This window comes from Mustela erminea, chromosome 15 (genome assembly GCF_009829155.1).
Source record: "Mustela erminea isolate mMusErm1 chromosome 15, mMusErm1.Pri, whole genome shotgun sequence".
NCBI lineage: Eukaryota > Metazoa > Chordata > Mammalia > Carnivora > Mustelidae > Mustela > Mustela erminea.
Genome location: NC_045628.1, coordinates 40760502 through 40773981, shown reverse-complemented (window position 1 = coordinate 40773981; position 13480 = coordinate 40760502). Strand labels below are relative to the sequence as shown.

Genomic DNA, 13480 nt, shown 5'->3' with positions numbered 1-13480 from the left:
GTATTTGATGTTACACCTATGTTTGTTTCCTCTGCAAAATATTCCTTTCTTTTAGAAGTCAGGTTTTAAATTTCCACAGGAACATTCCTGAAAAGAACACCTCTTCAAAAGAATTAAGCACAATTGTGCAATGACAACTAATGACTGAAGAACAGAAATATAGGACAAAAGGAAGGTATAACTTTTTGACCTTCTATTGCCACCATCACTGCGTGCATGCACATGCATGGCTACTACTGCTACTACTACTAATAAAAAACTCATTAAATGTACAAAGTCTAAGAAACTGAGTTGAGCCATCATTATTTTAGTATTTAGCAAGTAGGCAGTAACATAATGATTAACCCTTGAGTTTTGATCATGTATTTTGCAGGTATATGTATCCTAGGTAGTAAGGACTAGATATCTAAAAGAACAAAAAATAAAAATAAAATAAATGAGAGAGAGAGAGGGAGAGAGAGAGAATGCAGAGAAATTTCTTACAAGGCTCATGTTTCACACCTAGAAGTTTTATTTGACTTTATAACACTTGGTTCCTTATTCTAGAAATTGATTAAATGTAGTATTATCATATTAATACATCCTTTATTTTAAAAATATGTATCGGGACGCCTGGGTGGCTCAGTTGGTTAAGCAGCTGCCTTCGGCTCAGGTCATGATCCCAGCGTCCTGGGATCGAGTCCCACATCGGGCTCCTTGCTCGGCAGGGAGTCTGCTTCTCCCTCTGCCTCTGCCTGCCATTCTGTCTGCCTGTGTTCACGCTCTCTCTCTCTCTGACAAATAAATTAAAAAAATCTTTAAAAAAAAATATGTATCAAAGTAGCAAACATTTTAAAAAGCCTTATATATACATTTAAATGAACATTAATATTAAAACAATAAACTGAGGGCACCTGGGAGGCTTAGTGGGTTAGGCCTCTGCCTTTGCCTCGGGTCATGATCTCAGAGTCCTGGGATCAAGCCCCACATTGGGCTCCCTGCTCAGCGGGGAGCCTGCTTCCCCTTCTCTCTCTGCTTGCCTCTCTGCCTACTTGTGATCTTGATCTCTCTCTCTCTCTGTCAAATAAATAAATAAAATGAAATAAAATACAATAAACTGATGGTATCTAACAGATGAACACAAGAACATAGAAACAATTACAAGCAGTTGTATTGAATAGTTAGCAGTATGAATTTTCTAAACGAAATGATGTTGTTTTTGAACCCCTAGTCACTTAGTGACTTTACATTGAACATATGACATCACTGTAAATTAATATTTACTAATTTTATCTTTATTTTTATTTATTTATTGTTTTAGATGACAAAATTTATTCTCTCACAGTTCTGGATTTTAGAAAGTCTTTAAAATGGTTATTTAAGAAGTAGCACCCAACTCACACTGCCATTATGGACATGATGCTTTTATCATAATAAAGTACAAGTATTTAGGCTTGGTGACTATTACCTGATAAGAACTGAGTGAAGACAAAACTATTTTATTATTAATAATGTCTCTAGGACCTTCTCTAAACTGTCAGTCAAAAATCCAACCATGATACAAAATTGGAATAAAGCACTTCGAGGTCTTTCAAAGAAAGAGAGGGATTAAAGATGAGGCATATTACAAGATAAGGTCTTTCACCTCGGGGCAATGCCTTTGTCTTTTCCAGCAGCTGGTTGAATCTAACACAATGCTTAACATGCAGTAAGTACTAAGTCATTTCTTGGAGGATGAATGAGCTCTTTCATATGAAAGGCAACCCAAGTTACAAAGAATTATGCTTAATAGGATATGCTTTGAATAATAGCTTATCTGAAACAAAACCATAATAAAACAATGCATATTTTAAAAGGCAAGACGTTTTATTGAAAACTGTGAATTAAGAGAGAAGTGCATTAATATTAATGGAAAAATCTGCAGTTCAACTCAGATTTTGCCCTCTGTTCAAAAATATGGACTGAAAACCACGTTTTCTCTAAGTTTTTCAATTGTGGATAGAAAACCATGACAAACTGAGCAACAAACTTGGTAAAATGAAAAAAATATGATTTTTATTCAACTATAGTTTAAACCTGACACATTCACAGTCCTAAATATATTATAATTAGAAAAAATGATAAACATTTTAAATAAGTTATAATGATCTACGTTCCCTTTATAATAGACCGAAATTTCAGTTTTTCTTATCTCATTTTATTGAATTTTTAGTATTCTGAACTTTATTATTGTTAATAGATTCTCAGATATTGCCAAGTCAGGGTTCTCCAGAGACAGAGAACCCAAAGGATATATAAAAATATGTATAAGGGGATCAATATTATGGGAATTGGGTCATATGGTATGGAGGTGTGGGGTGATCCAGCTATCTGCCAGCCATGAACAAAGAAAGCTGGTGGTGTAATTAATCTGAGTCCTGAAGACCTGAGAAACCTGGACAGCAGATGGTGAAAGCCAGTCTGAGACTAAAGAAAGGCCTGCGAACAGAGGGCCTCTGGTATAAGTCCTAAAGTCTGAGGGCCCAAGAACTGTGGCTCTGGGGCAGAAGAAGATAAAGGTTCTATCTCAGGAGGAGAGAGAAAGAAGAGAGACTCTTTCCTTCCTCCCCTTTTATTCTTTTCTGGCTTCTGTCGACTAGAGGTTACTCCCTTTGGTAAAGGCAGACCTTCCTCACTTGGTCTACTAATGCAAATGTTAATCTCTTCCAGAAACACTTGTACAGACACACCCAGGACTAACTGGGCATCCCTTAACATAGTCAAGCTGACAGAAAATTAAGCATCACACAAGGTAATATCATCATGTTCCTACTACTACTCCCTTGCAATCCAAATGCTCACCCATTCACAGATGAACCTACTTTTGTGGAAAGAATGATTGATTCTCATTCCCTATTTTCCCTCTCATCACACTTTCCAAAATTTCAGGCTCTTGGCTCATATGTGATTTTTTTTTTTTTTTTTTGGTCATATGTGGTTTATTAATTCTTTCCCCCATGGGGACTTTTAGCAGATTTTTCTGGCACTCCTTTGTACTTTGGAGTCCATATCTAGCATCCTAGTGGAGCTGGCCTCTGTTAGAAGGGTACAGAGCAGAAATAAAGTCATAGCATAATCAGGGTGCTTTAGTGCAGGAGGGTAGCTTATCCCTGGCCGGGATTGTGGTTTGGAAGAGAAACTCCTAATATGAGATTATAGAAAAACAAAAACAAAAACAAAAAAGCAATTAAAAGGAGAGAGAATAAAAAGGGTATTGGGCTAATGAAAGTAGGCCCATTTTTGTCCAAAATATCTGAACGTTGTGTTATTGGGACAAATACTAGACACAACTTTATGTCAACCAACATGGAGGCCTATCTATCATCATCACGAATCTCTCCTTATAGACACATTCTTTTACTTGCTATTGGATGACTTTAGAAAAGAATTCCAATGTTTATTTTTCTAAATAAGAAAAGAGGATTAAAGTGAAAATTTCTGTGATCATTAACATGTTGAAGTTACGTTTGTTTCTTAAAACATAAATTACATCTGATTGAAGTTTTTTACACATCTTTGTTAAGATATAATTAATAATCACACTACATACATTTAGAGTGAAGAGTCTGTTTATTTTTTCATTCCTTCTGCTATTTTCAGGCTTAGTTTGTGCCTTTTTTTTTGTTGTTGTTGGCTAAGGTAGAAAGTTAAGATACTGATTTGGTATTAGAGGGGCCAAAACATCACCTGTTTGGATTGAGAGTCAGAGATTGTACAAAATTAGGAGACACCTCTGGATCCCCAAAATTCTACTAGCAAGAGGGACAGTGAGAGATCTATTCAGTTCTATCAGTGGCAAATCCTGTTCCCTCACCTCTGTTCTTAAGGTCAGCCAAGAAAGAATTCAGAGACAAATTCTTAAGTAAGCAAGCATTTATAGCAGTTAAAGCAAGAGTACACCCTGGACTTGGGGATAGCAGGTAGGTACGGAGGTGAAAACAACATGAGGACCAGGATCATCTTTTCTTCTCATGTTTGACTCAGTTATGAGTCATAGCCAAGTCAGTCTCTGGCTAAGGTTCCCTCCAGTCATCTAAGAGACTCTTCCCATTGGCTGGTACAGGGAGTTTTTGGCCCTATATGGTGCTTGTTGGAACTGACATGGCAGCTGTCCTCTACAACAGGGGTCAAACCTCAATGTAAATGTATTACAATGAAGGTATCGATTACTGTAGGCAACGGTCATAGGGGAGATTGCCTGTGTGTTCCCCAAGGTCTCTCCCAGCTGTTTGAAATTCTTAACAGTCATAAAACACCAGTTCCCTGCTCATGTCTCACTAATTGCCTACTCTATCATTGCAGATGCATGGTATGTTTCATAAAAAAGGAAAGTAAAGGAACATGACCAAGAGGATGGTACCAAAAACAATGAAGTCACAATTGAAATTCATAGAAAATTATTCCCTGGCCTGAGTCCTACTCAAAGAACTGCCAGTATTTGTACGATTGGATGTTACAATTTCTGTGAATTAGTTCCTTCTTTGTCTTCCCAATTTTTTCTTTCTTTTGAACTAGAATACCTGTAGCAGCCATCTAATGCTTATTCTAATATTATATGTTGAGTATTTGTTGGGGAAATGGGGGCAGGTTACTTATCTCTCTACTTTCTCAGATCCACAGATTTGGAGAAGTCACAGTTGAGGTGGTGTACTTGAGCAAATACATTCAGGTTGCTTTATTTGTATCTGGACATGATTTAGACGTTGAGCCTATGGACTTTGAACTGAGTCCATAAGGATGAAACTCAAGGTAATTTGGAGGGGATAGAGTACATTCTGCATAGTTGAAAGATATGACTTATTGATTACTTGAGAGAAGACTCTGGTTGACAGGCTCTAGGATGACCCCCACTGAACTTTGGCTCTTGGTTCATGCTCTGATGTAATTTCCTTCACTAATTTTGGGCTGTAGATTTTTTTTTTTTTTTTTTTGTACAAAATATGGAAGAAGTAACAGGATTTTCGGTATTAGGTTTTAAAAAAAATGCCTTCCATCTTGGGAAATATTTCTTGTTTCTCTCTTGCTCTAGCTTTAGTTGTCTCTATCTCTTACTTTGCTTTGGTGAAAGAAAGGTTGTCACAGTGTCTGTATTCCTGTGGAACTGACCACATGGTAAGGACCTGCTGTCTTAAGCCAGTAGCATTTGAGTGTGCTTAGAAGCAATTCCTCCTCGACATGAGTCTGAAATGACTGCAGTCTCAGATAACATCTTGATTGCAGCTTTGTGAAATACCCTCAGTTAAATTTATCCAACTACATTGTTCGCAAATTCCTGCCCTCCAGAAACTATAAGATAATAGGTGGTCTGTGCTTTTAGCTGCTAAATTTTGGGCTTATTTGTTACACAGCAATGAATAATGAATACATTGGGTCATAAAATGTCTTACTAAACCTCAGCTAAGCCTTCTGTAAATCCCTTTAAATAACAAAAAATGAGAGAAAAATGGCATGTTATGGTTCCTAGAAATTATGATTCTCTTTAACTGTAATGCATTCCTTTTGCTAAAACATAGAATGTAGCCATATTTATTACTCATGACACACATACTAAAGCAATATTTTTATTTGTAAATACTACAACCAAATTTCTAACATGTCATCTAAGAGTCTGTTCAGTGTTGATAAAACTGTTCTTCAGTTGTCCCAGAGGGGATTTTAGAAAAAGAAAAGATTTAAGCATAAATAAATTGCTTAATAATAATATATATTACTTAATCATACACACACACACACACACACACACACTATATATATATATATATATATATATATATATATATATAATCTCAATATATGCACTTTAAGAGAACAAAATAATAAGATAATCAAACTCTCAGCCTGAATTCATTGGTCATCTGAGAGACTGAATTTCATTGTTATGTCTTTAAATTTAGAGTATTATGTATTCCATTGTGAAGTTACACATAAAAAATGGATCAATTATATCAATGATATTTTATTTTTTTAAAGATTTTATTTATTTATTTGACAGATAGATCACAAGTAGGCAGAGAGAGAGAGAGAGGAGGGGAAGCAGGCTCCCTGCTGAGCAGAGAGCCCTATGCGGGGCTCGATCCCAGGACCCTGGGATCGTGACCTGAGCCAAAGGCAGAGACTTAACCCACTGAGCCACCCAGGCACCCCTCAATGATATTTTAAAATCATTGTTGCCTTGGCTACAGAATAAAAACCAAAATAAAATATGTCACCCCAAATCTAATTAAATTAATGTAAAAGTTAAATTGACATTTCATAAGTTTTTATGTTTTGTTTTGTTTTGTTTTTAAATATGAAACACTTTATGAATTTGGGTCATCCTCATGCAAGGGCCCTGCAAATCTTCTATGTATAGTTCCAATTTTAGTGTATGTGCTGCTGCAACAAGCATGTTTATTTTTGTTCCAGTAGAATCTTTCTCCTTATAGCAATTTGATAAAGAATATAATAAAATATATCATCACTAATTTGTAATTGAATTATTTGCTGCTTAGGTTTTTATAGCTACAATACTAAATGGGAGTATTAGCAACGTATGTATTATTTGTCTACTTGTTTATAACTTGTTTCTCCACTTTGCCTATTTTTTGTATGCCTGGAAATTAGGATATAGATATGTGTATAACATTTTTCTTTTTCTTTTTTTTTTTGCCTTAGAACGTATTCTTAAATCATTGTTTCTTGGTATAATGCACTGCTTCTTACTGATTTTTTTTTTTAACTGGGCAAGTTGGTTATATCAATAAATCATTGAGTTCAGATATAACATTAGTAGATAGATACAACTATAAATATAGATAGTGCCTTTTTAGTGCTAAATAAAGAACTGTCAAGTAAATAAACAATATCCTTGAGGTCAAGAACCATAGAGTCAAGGAAATTAAACAATTAAGCAAACAATTATGGTTAAAGTGTGTTAGGGGACTAAGTTAAGTAGAAAGGATTTAACACTACTGATGATTATAAAATTTAATTGAGTTATGTAAAGAGGGGAAGCCAGGATATCTTCATAAATAGTGACCTAATGGTGAGATAAATGGATTAAAGAGATTGACAAAGTCAAAGAATTATGAATAAAGATCTTGATTTTAGCATAAATTTGTTATGGAAATTTTGTGTCTTGAAGAGTTACCAAAGTAAGGAAAAGCTTCTCATTTATGAAAGAGGGCTTCTTTGCCATGCTAATACTTGTAGGGAGATGTAGGGAGATGTCTCTTGTGCTAAGAGAAGGGGAGTGTGTATTTGTTTATCATTCTAGGAAAAAACAAAGAGGATACCACTTAGTCCTATCTCCACCAACTTGTAGTAGTGGAAATAGAATGTGTGGCCATGACACCATGTGATTTATGTATTTGCTACCATGATTCTAGAACTAAATTCCCTTAATTTTAAAAAAGGTATTCCATTATGTCCACCATTCCTCTATGCTTTTGCCTTTACCAAAAATCTTGAACGCCTGTTTTTTCTTTCTTTTTGTCAAATGGACTCCTAGCTTCATTTCAGTGTTCTAAATTGCATACTCTCATGCTCCATCTTCCTTCTCAAACTTACATTATACCTTCTAGAGCTCTTGATCTGTGACTACCTAGCTCTCATTAGCTTATACTTCATCTTAGCCAAAAGTCAGAGAAACGATTAGCTCTCATTAACTTAGAAGAAAGTGGACAGTCGGTTCAGTTCTTGCCTGGCCTGTTTCTGCTTCTCTAATGTTACTTTACTCTTCCCAGCTCACTATGTTCTAACATCATTGGTTCTCTGATTGACTCTATATCATGCTATCTTCTTTACTTTCTTTATTTCATGTGTTTTGCATTTGATTTCCCTAATGTCTAAAAACCTATCTTCTGGTTCTTTGGTGATCAACTCCCTCCATTCCTTTGGGTCATAATTTAGGTTATCTCTAAAGGAAGTCATTCCTTACCTCCTGTCACCTTGATTTGAAGCCTCTCACACTAATTATTAATTATCTATTGAATACCTTTTCTAATTCCTGTTTGACAGGCCTGATTTTGTAGTGTGTTCTGTGCATTGTTTATTGTTTGTAAGTCTCACTACATTATGAGAATATAAAACTTAAAAAACATTAATGCAATATTGCTTGCAATATACTATTAGCAAACATTTCTGTATTGTCCACTCTGTATGAAGTAGTAGACATTGAATAGTATAAGATAATCAGTTTCTTTTTCAACAGTTAATCACCAAAAAAAAAAAAAGTAAAAATAATTTAATACATAGAAAGCAATATTTCTTAGGGCTCTGAGACAGCTAACATATTCCTGAAACTTAGATTATTATAAATGAGTCATTTCCAGCAAGGGAACATTCTTATTTTTCTGAAAATTAAAGTCTTTTATTCATATACCATTTTTTTTAAGATTCTTAACATTATATATTTTTTTCTCCTTTTTCTACAAAGGCAAAGAAATGGGCACTATAAAAGAAACAATCGTATGCTCTAATCCCTTATAATCATCTAAACAAACTAATCATTGACATGTACCTTTTCAAACTCTGAATCCCCAAACCCACAAACTCTGAGGGAGAAAAAATGAAGAAATTAGACCTTCTTTCTGTAAATATTTCCATTTATGAAATATATATTATGGGCTACATTGCTAGGTGCTTTGTTCTATTCTCATTCTATGCCAATTAATTCTTGGCTTGAACTAACAATGTTGTGATTACTAATGATGATAAGAAAACACATAAAGGATAAAGAAAACAAGGTAAAATTATAAGAGGAAACTCAGTTTGAGAGGTTAGAAAGTTTCTTAAAGGTAATTATAAAAGTGTGTATGGTGGTTAATATTTTGTGTCAATTTGATTGAGCCATGATGCCCAGACAGTTGGTGAAATATTATTCTCAACATTTCTGATGGTTCTGTGAGTATGGTTTGGGGTGATCTTAGCATTTAAATCCATTGGTTGGGGATGCCTGGGTGGCTCAGTTGGTTAAGCAGCTGCCTTCGGCTCAGGTCATGATCCCAGAGTCCTGGGATCGAGTCCCACATCGGGCTCCTTGCTCGGCGGGGAGCCTGCTTCTCCCTCTGCCTCTGCCTGCCATTCTGTCTGCCTGTGCTTGCTCTCTCCCCTCTCTCTCTCTGATAAATAAATAAAATCTTTAAAAAAAAAATCCATTGGTTGTCTGTAAAGCAATTGCCCTTGATGGTTTGGTTGGGACTCATATAGTCAGTTGAGGGTCTCACTAAAACAAAGACTGAGCTCCTCTGAGCAAGTGGGAATTCTACCCACTTGACCCTCAGACCAGGACTGTAACATCAGCTCTTCCCTGGGTTTCCAGTCTTTCAGGCTACCCTGCATATTTTGGAGTTGCTAGCCTTCATAACCCTGTGGGTCAGTTCCTTAAAATAAATCTCTTATATATACACATGGCATTGATTTTGTTTCTCTGGAGAACCCTGCATAATACAGAATGAATCAAGGATTATAACCCATAACTCTCTGATCCCAAAGCCCCTATTCTTACCAAAATACACATTGTACCTTGCAAAATATAAACCTTAAAGAATGATTTGGTCAGACTTCAGAGTGCAGCATATTTTAGCTGATAGTTTAGTCAATTAAGTAGAAACCAGGCTAAAAGATTAAAGTTCTAAATTAATATAATGGAAGAATAACAACATAGGACAGTAGTTAAGAACACAGAATTGAGAACAGGAAGCTCAGTGCTCCAATTCAGCTCTGCTGTCTAACTGGGAGAACTTGGGCAAGTTATTTAGCCTCCTTATAATGAAGCCTGTAGGAACCCACACAGTACTCCTTGGATCTAGATCCATTTAACTGTTTTGTTCGTTCCTACTTCCCTTGTATGTTACTTGCTTCAAACTGCTGCAGTAGGGACTCTATTCAGAAGACTCCCATTTGCATGTAAAGCTGTTTTGACTATAGGTAGAGAGAGAGAGAAGATTTGCTTCGAAGCTTATAACTGCCTGGGGTATTGTTAGCCAAGGACTAACTGGTGCAGTAGGGTGAAAATTCAGCTCATTTGCCTTTAGGACAATATATAAGACCTAATTTATATTCTAGAACTTCTCTCTGGGATAAGGCCACACTTAGCTAGAAATTACACCTTACTAGGTTTTTTCGTTTTGTTTTGTTTTTGTTTTTGTTTTTTTACCTTCCCAACCTGCTTCCTTTATTTCCTTCTGGTTTCTCCTGGGGACACTTTCTAGATAAATCATTTGCTTACTAATGTTCATCACAGTCTCCTTTGGGAGAAATTGAATAAAGACATCAAGTTTCTCATCTCTACAATTGGAATATAGTCTTTTTTTTTTTAATTTATTTATTTACTTGACAGAGAGAGATAACAAGTAGGCAGAGAGGCAGGCAGAAAGAGAGAGGAGGAAGCAGGCTCCCCGCTGAGCAGAGAGCCCAATGCAGGACTCCATCCCAGGACCCTGAGATCATGACCTGAGCCGAAGGCAGTGGCTTAACCCACTGAGCCACCCAGGCGCCCGGGAATATAGTCTTTAAGTCAAAGGCTGTTGTGAGGGTTAAAGAATTAGTGCATACAAAATACTTAAAACAATAACAAATAACATGATAAATAGGCATTAGTATATAAATTATAAACGATGAAACAATATATGTTCAATTAATATAAAATAATTTGTTAAATGCTTATTATATGGCATACACATTCTATGCATCAGAAAACAAGTAATCAATTATCCTATAGTACTCTTATATATGTTCAATTTATATAGACAATTAAGCCAATATTAATAAATGCAATCCAATCAATATGATGACAATAGTACATATTGAATTCTAATTGTTTTCTAAAAAGTAATATAAAAAAATCATCTTGGACACAGAACTCAACCCAAGTAATCAAGGAGGAGATTTGTCAGAAAGGCTAAATAGAGATTATATAATTCAAAAAATATGAAGGATGATGGTGACTGAAATAGAGACAACAATATATACAACTTTTGAAAGATTTGGAAGAGTTTTACAAGTCATTATTATTTGAATTGAGTGCGGATGTGTGTCTCTTGATATGTGTGTATAAGTGTATGTTAAAGTATGTGGTGGTACATGTGTTTATGTGTGTGTCTACTTGGGAACGTATTGTGTGTGTGAGAGAGTGAGAGAGAGGGTATATGTGTGTCTCTGTGTTGAGGTGTATTTGGGGAAGTAGGACTGGCATCAAGGCTGAAGAGATAGTAGCTGTGTTAGCATTCTATGCTATATTTCAAGAGTTCGTTCTTCATTTTTAAAGGCAATGTCAAGTCAACAATGGATTTTTGTAGGAGAATAGAATGTTAGAATGATAAGTTTGGCAACTGTGTTAAGAATGTAAGTGAGGGCAGGGGTGGTAAACTGGTTTCAACTCCCACGCCAACTCTGATCAATTGGTACTGGCTGCCTGGAGTGTTTGTTGAGAAGGATTTTGAGGTCTTGTCCACACTAACTAGGAAAGAACTTCTTGATTGATTGTGAATGTCCTCCATTTATTTCTTATGTTCTAACCCATTCTTTATGAATCTGGTCCCTACAGGGCATATCTGTTATAGATATCAGATGTAGATCCACTGATAGGATCATGAAAAATACAGATGGAAAACTTTTCTCTGAAAGCTTCTAACCTTGAAACTGCAATAACATTTTTATTTGTCTTAGGAAGAAGTATATAGGTTACCACAGGCATTAGCACATAGGTACACTAAAATTATTAATTTAATGATTTCAATTTGTAAACAGTGTTTGCAAACAGAGCTCTGGTAATCTATATTTATAGTATCAGAATAAAAAGAAAACCAAAAACATAGTAAGAGGAAAGTTTTAGTACTAAAGATTATGAGAGATGATTGTGTTTGTAAACATATAGACTTTGCCAAAGCTTTATCCCCTTGTGCTTCAGTTAGACCAAATACCTTCCCGTTACGTGTTTTACATATTACCCTACTGATTTAGATTTAATTGACTAAATGTTATAAAATATTCCAGAGCCAGCTTTAAATAATAAATACTCCCTCATAGGGCAAAGAATAAAGCATTTAGAACCAGACAAGCCTATATTAGAATCCTGACTTTGTCATTGCCAACATTTGGATCTCAGGCAAGTTTTCTTTGGTATGTCTCCTGTCTAAGCATATAATACTAACTTAATAAAGTTTTTAAAAATCTCAAATTCAATAACCTGTATGCATAAAAAATGTACTTGATAGAATAGTGTAATAACACCTGACAAGCTTTGAAAGCATAGTTCCTATGATACATTTTATTGATTGTTAAAAAAAGCCCAAATTAATTTTGAAATCAATTACATGTTAAGAAATGTTTAAAAACAGAAAACCTGTAAAATGTTCATTTATTTTTAGTCCATTATATACTAAAATGTTAGATATTGGGGTCACTAACTTAAAAATTCATGGTTCACCTAATAATAAACTAATAGTACAGATAGATGTGTGCCTCTCTCCATTAAACAAAGAGCAACTTGAGTAAGATTTCCTAAGAACTCCATAGAGAAAATCACATAGTGAATATTGAATATGAATTTAACTGTAAATGCTTTTTATGTAACTATTCTGAATTGCTATTGTAGCACATGGTTATTAATACATGAATTCTGAGTTGAAACATGGCTTTAAATACTATTGCACTTTCCAAAATGCCCACATAGGATATCAGATGTGAGAGTAAATAGATCTTTTCACTTTTTAATGGCTAATAATCACCCTTCCAACTGACACCTTCATTGATAGTACCATTTTAATTACAAATTGTGTTTGATTCTTTTAAATAGGATAATGTTGGAAATGGAACTAATGATTTTATGTGCATCAACGATTTTCATTGTGCTTCATGTAACCTACAAGAACCCTGAGTCATAGTGTAGCTGATTTGAAGTAGTATGTTCGGTTTCTTTCTACTCCATCAGGTACTGCATTAGCATGACCCCAGGGTCTAAAGTTTTAAAACCTGGGAAATAGAGCAAAACTTGTCAAGAAAATGCCCCCCAAAGCAGTCAAAGACTTGGAAGAATATTGCTCTGTAAACCAGTGTTCTTTGTCCAGCAATAAGTATACAGTAATTTTAAGAAATAAGCAAAATATGAAATGACTCTTCTAATATTTACACTCATGTTGTAAAACAACTCAATTATTCAAAAGGCATTTCTCTTAATTTTAAAGAATATCACATTCAATGGATCACCATTTAATAAATACACCATTAGCACATCATTGTTCAATTATATGAAGACTAAACTACTAAGAAATGATCCATTTTATAAATTCTTTCTATATTTAGAATTAAAATCTGTTGTTTTGTGATCTCTTGCAACTTTATGTCACACATTATCATCTTCTTTTCATTTAGTAGAAGCATGGGGAAAGAAAATGTACTATCCAGTCATGGTTGAGTTTCTTTATGTTTCACTTCAGTTTTCTGGGCATTACTAGTAGCTTTTATTTCACAGTTGTTTCTT

The 13480-nt window shown here is 34.9% G+C and overlaps 1 non-coding gene across 1 annotated transcript; it reads right to left on the bottom strand.

Moving 5' to 3' along the window:
• Nucleotides 1–6301: 6301 nt before the first annotated feature.
• LOC116574624 lies at nt 6302–6406 on the bottom strand. The gene has a single exon (XR_004279402.1). It is a non-coding gene; the product is annotated as a U6 spliceosomal RNA (small nuclear RNA).
• Nucleotides 6407–13480: the final 7074 nt, after the last annotated feature.